Source organism: Macrobrachium rosenbergii, chromosome 44, assembly GCF_040412425.1.
Source record: "Macrobrachium rosenbergii isolate ZJJX-2024 chromosome 44, ASM4041242v1, whole genome shotgun sequence".
Lineage (NCBI taxonomy): Eukaryota > Metazoa > Arthropoda > Malacostraca > Decapoda > Palaemonidae > Macrobrachium > Macrobrachium rosenbergii.
Window position 1 is genome coordinate 16,499,162 of NC_089784.1, and position 11,046 is coordinate 16,510,207.

General features: G+C 34.1%; 1 long non-coding RNA gene across 1 annotated transcript in view; it reads right to left on the bottom strand.

Moving 5' to 3' along the window:
- Window positions 1-10,844, bottom strand: part of LOC136829135 (uncharacterized) — a 112,458-nt gene extending 101,614 nt beyond the window's left edge. Inside the window, exon 1 of the long non-coding RNA XR_010850307.1 lies at window positions 10,762-10,844. This is a non-coding gene — a long non-coding RNA (uncharacterized lncRNA). The remainder of the gene's footprint in view (window positions 1-10,761) is intronic.
- Window positions 10,845-11,046: the final 202 nt, after the last annotated feature.

Consider the following 11,046-nt stretch of genomic DNA (forward strand, 5'->3'; position numbering starts at 1 on the left):
GTAAGAATATATATATATATATATATATATATATATATATATATATATATATATATATATATATATATATATATATATATATATATGAAGATAAAAGGCCCATAAAACACTATTTGAATGTTGCAACTATATATTTTGAGCACTTCCTTCTGTGCCCATGTTCACTGGTAAAATATGGACACACATTGTGTTACAAGATTATATATACAAAGCATATGTAGGTGTGGCAGTATATGTACTCTTGTAACATCATCTCCCTGTATTTTACCAGTGAACAGGGGCACAGAAGGAAGTGAACGAAATATATGGTTGCAACATTCAAATAGTGTTTTATGGGCCTTTTTATCTTCAGGTTATACTGTTGTAATAATATATATATATACATATATATATATTATATATATATATATATATATATATATATATATATATATATATATATATATATATATATATATATATATACATATACTGTATATATATATATATATATATATATATATATATATATATATATATATATATATATATATATATATATATATATATATATATATATATATTTTATATTTATTAGTGCAAAGTTTTTTCATAACCTAAAAATTCATTGATATATACTATCAATATAATGTTTTCTCCGTAACCTATAAAAAATAGTAGGCTATATGCTATCAGTGCGAATTTTTTTCCGTAAATTATACAAATAATTGCCCTAACGAGGTTAGGCCAGGACGTGGTATTCTAGGTAAGGCTTATTCCCATTGTTTTACTCTTACTAAAGTTTTCTTCATAACTTATAAAAACATATGCTATCAATATAAATTTTCTTCATAGCCTATATAAGCTACCAATGCACATGTTTTCCGTTCAGATGTTGGAGAGGCAAATAAACAAACAACTGCGAGGGTGAAGTAAACAAGCGCTGAACAACCAAGCCTACACAAGACTGCAGTAAAATCAAGCTTTGTGGTCTGGTCTTATTTAAATTTTATAATATTATGAAAAATAGTAATCACTAATTAGCATATCACTAATTTGAATATCACTAATATAGGAAAACAAATCCCTTACCTAGATATGGGCGTTCTGCTGTTGTTGGGCCCTTTGTTGGCCGAGTTGGTTGAGCTTGACCGTCATTCGATGGGCTATTCCCCGCCGGCTGATGAAGAGTTAGAAGAATTTATTTCTGGTTAGAAATTCATTTCTCGCTATAATGAGGTTCGGATTCTCAATAAGCTGTAACTAACCAATTGGTTCTTAGCCACGTAAAATAAGTGTAATCCTTCGGGCCAGCCCTAGGAGAGCTGTTAATCAGCTCAGTGGTCTGGTAAAACTAAGCTATAATTATTTTTTTTTTGGTGTTGTTGCTATCCCTGGCGAGACAATTCTGTTTGCTTCCGTGCCTCTCTTGTAACTAACTTACGAGACGCAATCGTTCAAATTTCTCCCCATAAGGCGGGTACCTCTCTTGCTGATGACAATGGAATTACGCGAATGCACTGCGCGGTAATAAAATCCGAAAAGGAAATGCGTCACAAAGCACTAGGATATCGCTTGAACCAGAACCACACACAAATCGAGATGGCTTGTTGGTATTTGGTAAAAACCGAGTACCGACACTCTGTTTGGAACTGTTACGTACTTATATAATTTCATATTTCCGAAAATACGCAGTAAAAATATGTATATAAAATATTATATGTATACTATTTGGCATGGTATATCTGTGATACGGCTATGACGAGTTCAAAATATCGAGATACATAGATATACATTTAGTTTGATTTGATATTTTTTTTAGAGAACGAACCAACTCTTATCGTAGAAAATGGGTAGTTTTAGTAGGATGCCGAAGTAAATTTCTCACTTTCTAAAGTACTATCCAGAATTGGCAAGTCATATAGACATTGTACGACAATTTGTCGCTCAATGCCGCTCACAGGGCGATATCGAGATACATACTGTAGATACATATTTACTCTGATATATTTTTTTTGAGAGAGAACCAGTTTTTATCGTAGATAATGTGTATTTTAGTAGGAAAGTAAAGTATATTTCTCACTTCCATACAGAAATTTTGCGACAATTTTACGCTCAATGCCGCTCAAATGCCAGTAAATACCGTGAACAAAAATGTAAAAAAACCCACCTCGAAAAGATTTTTTAGCCATAATATTTCAGGACAAGTTTATTTAGAAATATACCACTCAAAACTGTAAAAAAGTAAAAATCGATAATTCCTCGAGATTCGGCGGTCAGCACTCCCCTTAAAAAATTAAATTAGATGAAACAAATAAGTACAGCCGTTAGGAGGTCTTTATTTTCCGTAACTGCTATAAGTAAAGTTTAGCATAGTTCAACAGAAAATCTTTTCATTTACTTAAATTTTTTCGGGTATTATTAGCACAGAATAATTTTTTCATCGTACCCCAAAATGCATTGCCTCCAGCGAGTTTTTGTAACAGTTATGAAAAGCAATAAACAAACAGGATAGCGCCGCTTTACGCTTTCAAACAGAATAATTTATACATAATAAATCCTACATTGGGAGTCCATGAAAGTTCTGGGTTCAAACTCCGTGTGAAATAGAAATTTATACCAGTCATTATAGGTTCATTACCAATAACGTCAGCGGTAATGTTTTTGCATGAAATGGAAAATGGATCTACTAACTCATTTCGCTTCGTCGAAACATTGAAATTCGTATATTCAATCCAATTTCAGATTCAGACTCTAATAATTAACATGTTACGTTACTTCATCCCTGAATTCTCTAGAACAACAATAAAGGCGGAATCGACCTCTAAGGTGGCAGCATCAATGAATAAATTTGCATGTCTTATACAGTTATCTACCCTGTCTCTCACACAAATAGAAATTCAGTCTAATCGAGTGCTGTCCTTTGAACTGTTCCTGTTCTCACTGATCTGCGTGTACTTATGTTTCATTATTTTGGATATATATATGTATGTATGTATATATATATATATATATATATATATATATATATATATATATATATATAGTGTATATCTAGCAGCCGTGGTGGCGCAGTGGCATGATTCTCGGCCGGGGTTCAAATCACTGATGGCTTGGATTGCACCATTGCAAAAATCCGGGAGCCCATCAACCTAACAGTCCGAAAAAACCCGAGAGGTTCAGTAGGAGAATAGGTACCAGCCCTTGGGCTGGGGAGTGAAACAGTGGGCCTAGCGACACACTGGCCACATGTAACATGCACTGGGACCTGTCCCCCACTGGTTGTCTGCCTAAGAAACAGGAGATCAGCGCCTGCCCTATGAGCCTTCAGAGGCCCAGGAAGACTTTAACTTTTTACTATATATATATATATATATATATATATATATATATATATATATATATATATATATATATATATATATATCAAAATAATGAAATTATTAATGTACATATATATATATATATATATATATATATATATATATATATATATATATATATATATATATATATATATATAGAGAGAGAGAGAGAGAGAGAGAGATGAAACAAAATCCCAACTTTCGAACCTGTAGACTTTATTAAAACTTAAGCACGAATCGTTCAGACCATTGGTTATTAATGCTAAGATCATTTTTTCTTATCTAAACTCATCCCCCATTGTGTAGCTGCCTTAGATATTGTCCATCATAAGTAAGCCCGCACATACAGTATATATTGTCTTATATGTCTGACTCAAATCACAAGCAATTTGTTTTTGTTTCATCCAAAAGCAATATGCATTTGCTACCATTATCAAATGTTGAAAGCGCTGTTTAAAAAATTGTCGCATCATTCCTCCCTGAAAATGTTTTCTAATTACAACTACATTACATATTAAACTGTTCTTACATTCTAGAACACACGTTCCACCTTTTTTTTTTTTTACTTTCTTTGCTTACCGCTGAACAAAACAAAAAAGGCAATATTGTAAAGTGAAAACAAACCGAATACTAAGCCAAAGGTAACATCAGTTCCAACCAATACCTGAAGTAAAAAGGGGAAAGAAAATAGCTGAGGATATTTGTAACTTCTGGGAAAATCAGGAGAAAAAGGAATAAATAGCAAATGAAACTGAATGAGTGCGCAACACATTACTTCAGTACGAAAGCTCAACAGGTCCTTTAGGCCGATGGAAACTTATGTGGATTTAACGAAGTATTCGCGGAAGCCATCGATAGCGGCAAGATGAAACGTTATTGTCTTTTATTTATAGCCACAGACATTTAGTGATCAAGGGTTTAGCTGGATGCGGTAAATTGCTGTGGGGGTGGGGGTGGGGATTTCTGAAAAAAAATGAAGGTATGTTTCATGAATCATAGAACACATTCGTGCACGATCTTTTAAGCTGACTTCTTCTTCTTCTTCTTCTTCTCTCTCTCTCTCTCTCTCTCTCTCTCTCTCTCTCTCTCTCTCTCTCTCTCTCACACATCATACGTCCGTCTGTCTCTCAATATCTCTTTTTTTTTCTCTGCTTGTATTTAGCTGGAAGAGCATAACATTTATATATCAGTTTATTTATTTATCTGCACAGTTCCTGCCTAAGAACTGGTACGCTGAAATCGAGTTTCTTTTAGAAAAAAAAATATATATATATATATAGAAAACATTAGGTATAGAACATTTTAGTATATATACATCATGTTAACCTTTTTTGCAGTTAAGCATTTTGTTGGCTCGAAGATATTCTTGGGCGAGTGAAACCGCGTGTCAGTGCTTGCGAAGTCAGATTGTCAGCTTTGCTGCCCATGGAGACAGAGAACATTCTCCGCTCGAGGGGTCCAGCTGACGCACGACTCCTTGAACAATGACCCTAACTACGTCATGGAACCTCCCCGCTACGAAAGTCGTTGGCGGACGCGTTCCGGACGAAAGTTCGTTCCTGAGTTTGCTCCGATGAGCGGAACAAAGGAAGTGTAGACTTTACATTTTGAGTACAGGTTAACTATTCGGGTGCTAATCGCTTGTTGCTAAAGACTTGTTTCTGTTGGGGCGCTGTCGAGCTGCCAGTGAGGTGAGCGAAGTCTTTGATTTTCAAAGCCCGAACGGACTTTATCATTTTTCTTGTATTTAACCTGTACTGTTTTTTTACATGTAGCTTATGCTTTGGATATTTCTTTTTATTTCCATTTTTTTATGCCGCTTGTGTTATTCTAATATTTCGGTATTGATTTCTATATGCCATTTCATTTCATGCATTGATCCGATTTTTTTTTTAGTCAGTAACATGAAAGAAATCCCACAACTATCATATTTTTTTTTTTTTTTGGCTGTGCCAGTTTTAAAAGTTAACTTTTCTTTTGGTTCCTCAGATGTGTCACTAGAGGTCACATATTAAAGAGAACTTTGACAGTAACCATGACTTCGGTCATGTTATAGACATATCTGACCTATATGTTGTGGAGACTTAGTCAATATTGGAAGCACTATATTGTGCAAGGGTTGGTCTAACTTTTATCTTGCTAATTTCAGGGTTTAGGCTTGTCCGCACCCATTACACCATTTTATTTCATTTCAGTTCATTTACCGTGATAGACCTTTGAATAAACTGTAGTTTTACAGACATGAATCTATTGTTATTCCTAGATTAGTTAGTAGCTTGTTTGTCGAGAGAGAGAGAGAGAGAGAGAGAGAGAGAGAGAGAGAGAGAGAGAGAGAGAGAGAGAGAGAGAGAGATGAAAAATACTCCGCTCGGCTTGAAGTAGACCAACGCTACCGAGTTACCTCTTCGAGGTGAGCTGAGATATAATACGCCCTCTTGGAGGGCGTAATATATACGTGCAACTTAACGCCCTTCTGTCGAACATGACTTCCATTAAAACAATACTTATGGAGGGATTTCCTCCTTACATACTCCAAGTTTTGCTACCAAAAATATTCTTCCTTCACCTTTATATAATAATAATGTTCGAGATCTGATTTACTTCGACATTTCTAATTTCAAGTTCCTTTGAATTCTGCTTTAAGGACTTCTATCCCTTTTTTTTTTTATTTCAATACGTTCCATTTCCTAAATCCTTTCGTAACCAATCCAATGCTGAAAGCAACATTAGTTTTGTAGATTATTCACTTAACACTTTGGTATCCAAAATCATTGAAGTTTAAATAGATTGTAAACAAATACTTACTGGCTTGTACAAAGGAACATTATCACTGCCCGAGATAAATGAGAAATTTTACGCTGAGCTTGTTACAGAAATTATTGCCCTTCTTTAGCAATCACTCAAATTTTTTCCCTTTTCTTTTGTTAATAGATGACTAACCAAGGACATGAAACGGTGAATGCAGTAATGATGCAAAACAAAAATCATATAGAGCAAACATGCTACAAAGGACGAAAAAAGTTCCTGGCAATCCAGAATTCTGTATAATACCTTTGGGAAAAGAAAAGAAAGGTGTCCCATGAAACTGGAGAATATGTTCACTATTCTCTGTGTGAAAGAACCCAGTTTTTTATATAAGCCTTTGTTAGGCAACGGAATGGCAATCTAAGATTTTTAGGTATCCAGCTCTCTTGAATGAAGTGAGCAAGACCCTTCAACTTGTTCGCGTGATTTTTTAAATTTCAAGTCTTTAGCGATTTTCAATTAGTATCCCATCTCTGAAATATGAGAAAACCGTTTGGTTCTTCGTGTAAACGGTCCGAAATTCCGAAACAGATATTCTGTGTAAGCAAACCACCTCAGCTGAGAAGAGAGAGAGAGAGAGAGAGAGAGAGAGAGAGAGAGAGAGAGAGAGAGAGAGAGAGAGAGAGAGAGAGAGAGAAATGACAACCAGGTTAGCAGTTTAATATTTTTTTGCACTAATATTTGATCAAAATTGTGGAAAATCTGACAAATACACATTAACACATTTACGCAGTTGTATTTGAGTTAAAGCCGAAAATTGCTGATTGAATCTTTTCGTAAGGAATTTAGCGATGCACAATAGCATGTGGAGAAATACTGAGGACGTGAAAAGATATTAGTGTGACAGTCATAAAAAGTGCAGTAGGTTCGGTCGGACCTTAAACGGATATTACAAACTTACAGGAAGATTTTATTTTTGCTATTTTATTTTTATATGAAGAATAATAACAGAAAAAAGAACCGAGGGGTGATTGAATTCAGCAAACCTCAAAACATACATATCCATGCACAACTATCCAAAATTAGATCATTCATATCAGTGCCACGTGAAAAAACGTAATTTTTTAAATTGAATTTTTTCTGTAAAAGACCATTTTTTTTAAACAAATTAAGTTTTAGCTGAACTGTGCATTAAAATCAACCCTTGAGTTAGCAGTTTAGGTCAGAAATTCTTATCCATTACAATAAACATATAATTAAGCCACTCACCATTATGACGAAGTGATAGGAGAAGCTATTCACACCAAGACAGAGCAACAAGAAATCTTTTCCGCACATTTCTATTCCAAACACAAACTGACATATTTATAAGATGTAGTGATGTGAACAGAAGGAATGATATTGTTTAATATTCATGAATTTATTCCGTTATTTAGTCGTTAAAAAATTGTGAAACTATAATACGAAATCTCATTTAGTTTCCTAATGGCCATTAAAGGAGGTTCTCTAAAAGTAGGTTTATTAACACAATAGATCAGTGCAAAATTGCATCGGTTATCTATATTATGTGCATTGGCTATGGCGTAATTAAAAGTCGTATAAGTGGAAATGATTGTTTGAAGCATCAGAGATTTAGTGAATGTAAACTATTGTAAGCGGAATAATTGCTTTCATATTTTTACGGATTTTGATGACAAGTAATTTCCGTACTAAGACTAGATATCATTGGGCTATACAGACATCAAATGAAGCTATCGCATAACAGAATTAAATGGTGATAATTAGGGATTATCAACCGTTTTCATAATAATAATAATAATAATAATAATAATAATAATAATAATAATAATAATAATAATAACGGCATGGAAAATAAAGGTGAAGATTTGGACACCAGTACGTAATTCATATCAAAATTATAACATTTTTCCGTGCTAATTTCCTTCAGTAAGGAAATATTTCACAACTGGTAAAGCTTACCGGCAATTAAATTACCATGAAATGTTGGTAGAAGGAAAACAACATAATTCTTGATGTATACAAAATGGACTAAAGCATAGTCTTTTTGTGAAGAAGCAATGTCAAAGAAAGGCATTTTTCATTTTAAACAAACAACGGATTAAGTATTCTCTGAAATGGACAACATACCCACCCCCCCCAAAAAAAAGACCTTCATCACAGTTACTTTCCCGAAGGCCTAAAAAGATAACGATTTCATTCCCCTGTCGCCCATGAAAGAATAACGTGGTAATGCTAGAAATAAAAATAGTAGTAGATTTTCTTCGAAACTAATCTTAAATCCTGTATACCTGTGCATCCATTAACTGAACCCCACCCGTCTGCCATGAATACCTGTTATCACACATTACATTTCATTCACTTTGTAAATCAGACGATGCCTGCCAGAATGCGAGACGCAACTGAAACGAAACTAGTAAAATCACTACAACAGAATATATCGCTCTGACATTAGGAAACCTAATATGTCACCATTAGGCTGAAGAAAGGATTATTAAATAAGGCGCAGTGTGGTAGAAAAAGCCGTGACAGTGTCACTGTTATAATTATCATTATTCATTGCAGTTCTTGCTCTGCATCGTTCACCTCAAACCTGAAGTGTACTCCAGTGAACCTCACTTCTCAAGCCCCTGACTAAGTGAATGATGCGGGAAGAATTTCCCGAGCCCTGGTCGATATACGAGAAGCAACGAGAGGGAAACCGCCAAAGCTTCGTTGCATTATCAGCACCGGGAGATACACCACACTTGCTATTTTCCTCTCCTTTTCTCTCAGCAAAAAAAAAAAAAAAAAAAAGAGAAAGGGAAATCAAAATGTTCATACCCTTCTCAGACTCTCCACATGGTGGCGAGGGAGATTGCCTCTCCTGTCTAGACTTGTTGTTACTTAAATTATTATTATTATTATTATTATTATTATTATTATTATTATTATTATTATTATTATTATTATTATTATTATTATTATTATTATTATTATTATTATTAAGCATACGTCCACATGGGACAATGAAAAATGGCCGGTATTTCTAAAGACGATTTGCACATAAAATCAAATATGAAAACTATAAATAAAAAAATATATATACACCTTTTTTTTCTTTTCAAGTAGGGTACAGTCGATTTCTCTATACCTTGAGAATAACTTACAGCAAAAGTGCACCTGTCCTTATAGAGGCTCGACCCAACTCCATTTAGAACGTAATAGAAACTGTAGACTTTATCCACGCCGCCAACAAGAGATAAGCATTAATTTATATTCTGTTATCTACCGCTACTAAATGTAGGTTTTGCACTGGGAACTAAAATCAACCGATCTCCAACATGCCAGATAAACACTAAGCTTGAATGGTGGTTATCTAAAATGTACGGTAGTTTGTCACTAATTTTACACCTGTGTTTTTGTACTTTTAAGTGTTAATCAACAAATAACCCATTAAGGACGAACACCCTAGATATTTGGAATAACTTACTTCCAGAAGGAATAATGGATGATTATTAAATTATCCCTGGCAACCTAGCAGCTGAGGCACACCAAGGCACAGATCAGTGCCCGTCCAAAAACCGGGTCAGGTCACAGGGAGGATTGTATCTAGTAAGACGCCAGTCCGTAAAGCATCTGCCAAAACCAGTTATGAAAGGAGCCGTTCTTGAGAGAAACAGGTGAAGGAGGCTGTTTAAAAACAGCGACCCCACGAAGGAATGAGCTGAGAAAAACAAGAAGTGCACCTTGCCTGACCATGATTAGAACTCGAGCCGTTTGATGTCAACAATGTTATACATATTTTTTCAAACATAATTATGTGTTTGGAATCAAAAGCAAATCATCTTAATCATGGTAGTTGAGTACACACACATTCACACATACAGAAACACGTACAAACACACAAATACACACACACATATATATATATATACATAAATATATATATATATATATATATATATATATATATATATATATATATATATATATATATATATATATATATATATATATGATTGGATAGGTTGTTTTATCTTGTATGAGCCAAGTGTTAATGTAATAAGTGCTGTACTTTATTTTGGAAATTTTTATTACAAAATTACAAGAAGGATTAAATGAACAAGGATATTGTATCAGTTACGTGCAACGATACCGAGAAACACTTTGGAACCAGAAACTGGAGTGGAAGAGATTGCTTTGCCCTTCCATAACAGGAGTCGAGCACCAAAACGAAAAGAAGAAGATATAAGTGAGGACACAGAATCCACGGAAGTAAAAGGCAGGAGAGTTTCGCGACTCGATAAGAATTTTGATATGGATACCCTTTACAAAATGTAGACTTTCAATGTGTCAGCCTTTATCATATCACTTTGTTTACTCTTATTTTTATTTTTACTTTTAAATATTTTGCCTACTAATTTTTTTTTTTTTGGCAAATGAAAATACAGTCACTGCAGGTAATATGAAATAACGTGAGCGCTACTATTTTCCTTGATTATTTCATCTGCACCTTGGCCAGTATTGAAAATATATAGTCCTTTACCATACAAAAAAAAAAAACTTTCTGATTTTAACTGCTCACGTTGGGGAACAAATCACTAACTTGGATGGAAGAATGATTGTGTTAAAAGATAGCGAGTAATATAGCAGCTACCTATTAAGTGCTTACTTTATGATTAATGATCCTCTCTCCAATAACACACATTCTTCTTTTCCTATTGGCACTCCATTTCCTCTGTTATCAGACAAGTACAGTATATGGTGTTTAAGAACTTCAAATTCTGAAAGAAAAGAGTTCAAAATTAGAAAAATGGATGTCTCAGAAATAAGCTCTCCACTTCTGGGATCTAGATTCCTTTTCTTAGAAAGGAGTTATGAAGATTATCCAGAAGCATATTAATACTGGTTTAATGTAAAGAAAATATCACGGAAAAGGAAATATTTTCGCTATTCT